Below are 2,158 nucleotides of genomic sequence, written 5' to 3'. Positions count from 1 at the left end.
AGAGAGAGAGAGGGAGGTGGGGGGGGACTATGACTCAGCATGCCTTATCCACACATGACAACATAACACCTGTTTGGATTAAACTACAAAAAAAAAGCTGAAACATGACTCGGTTTTCTGTGTATGTACCAGGGCTGTAGTACATGGACTCGGACTCAAGACCGTTTTTCTATGGTCTCAGACTTGTCTCGGACTCGCTAGTATTTGGACTTGTAATTGTCTTGGTCTCGGCCGCTGGTCTTGCCCAATATGGCTTCTGGTCTGGACCGAGTCCAGGTGTCCTTATAATGTTGATAATTATATTGGAGGGAAAGTGAAACCCAGAATGATTGTCTTGATACTGTCATGCATAAGACCTGTTTTTTCCTGTCCTGGATACAGTCTTGACTCAGACTCAAACCTTTTGGACTCAGTCTTGTCTTGGACTCGGTCTTGACTCGGACTCAAACCTCTATGGACTCAGTCTTGTCTTGGACTCGGTCTTGTCTTGGACTCGAACCTCTTTGGACTCGGTCTTGTCTTGGACTCGGTCTTGACTCGGACTCAAACCTCTATGGACTCAGTCTTGTCTTGTACTCGAACCTCTTTGTACTCGGTCTTGTCTTGGACTCAAACCTCTTTGGACTCGGTATTGTCTTGGACTCGAACCTCTTTGGACTCGGTCTTGTCTTGGACTCGGTCTTGTCTTGGACTCAAACCTTTTTAGACTCGGTCTTGTCTTGGACTCGGTCTTGACTCGGACTCAAACCTCTATGGACTCAGTCTTGTCTTTAGACTCGGTCTTGTCTTGGACTCGAACCTCTTTGGACTCGGTCTTGACTCAGACTCAAACCTCTTTGGACTCGGTCTTGTCTTAGACTCGAACCTCTTTGGACTCGGTCTTGTCTTGGACTCGAACCTCTTTGGACTCGGTCTTGTCTTGGACTCGACTAAGGTGGTCTTGACTACAGCCCTGGTACGTACAGCCTCTAACAGACACGCGGTGTTTCTGGGAGGCCGCGGTTAAGAGATCTTTTTCAACAGCAAACATCCCCGGGTCAAAATTTATTCAACAAACGCATTCCCAACACGACTGCATCCTGTTGCTCTAGATGAAGAACCCTCTCTGACCAAAACAAGCAGAAAGAGAGATTTTATTTCTGTGAGGGAGGATTTCTTCTGTTAAAACTTGCTCTTTCTATTCAGCAATTTAATATGTCGTCATTTGCATAAAAATACTTGGATAAAAAGCCCATATAACGGCTCCGGGTGAGAGTGTCACTAAATGCCAACAATTATAACTGCAGATGTGCTGTCAGCAGCTTTATTCACTGTTTTAGGCATCAGATTAGAAAAGGTAAGCAGACCAGAGGTGCAGGTCCATATTTAACCATCACAGACACTACAAGTCCTCCAATCAAGGGCTGGGAACCAAAAACACCGCCAGACAGGACTCTAATAAACTCAGATACCAATCCCAGTGGGTGTTACAGTGACCGGCCTCAACAAATATGATAGTTTCATAAGGTGTAATGAGTATTAAAGCAGATCAAGCATGAAAGGTCATTAAGTTTCATTCATTTAAAATCTGAAACACTCACAACTTTGAAGTCTCAGCAGATCATAACAACTTCAGAGACACACAACTTCAGCTTTTTGTGTTAATGTTTAATTTCCTTTTTCCACCTCTGCATGCATCCCTCTCTATTTACTCAGACACCACCGTCTAAAAACAATAACTCACAAAGAACATCATGTGTCTGTGCTACTTTGTATGCAGACGCTGTTTCAAACAAAGTCAGTTTTTAATCTATTATCGCTCTGATTTGCCTAATCTCTGCAGTTCTTGGTTGGTGGCAGAAATGGAAACACAGCAGGCCGAAGGATCATGTTCCCGATGTTGTGTTCAGGCTCCCGGGGCTCCACACTTCCACACATTATTTGGTGAAAAATCCCCATTAACAGTGGAAAATATGACTGCTATTTTACAGCTGAAGGTACCTGTGTTTGTGAGAAGATTCTCCTGTCGTTCTAGGCCTTGATTTAAAATAATTTAAACATACTGATGTGTAACGGTGTATTTATCCTGCATCTATGTGGTCAATATGGTTGTTGAACGAAGCTCAACACAGGGTGACCCTTTTGTTGTTGTTTTTTATTTTTATTTATTTTTCATTTT

This window comes from Etheostoma cragini, chromosome 18 (assembly GCF_013103735.1).
Source record: "Etheostoma cragini isolate CJK2018 chromosome 18, CSU_Ecrag_1.0, whole genome shotgun sequence".
In the NCBI taxonomy this organism is placed as follows: domain Eukaryota; kingdom Metazoa; phylum Chordata; class Actinopteri; order Perciformes; family Percidae; genus Etheostoma; species Etheostoma cragini.
This window is presented reverse-complemented; position numbering follows the sequence as displayed.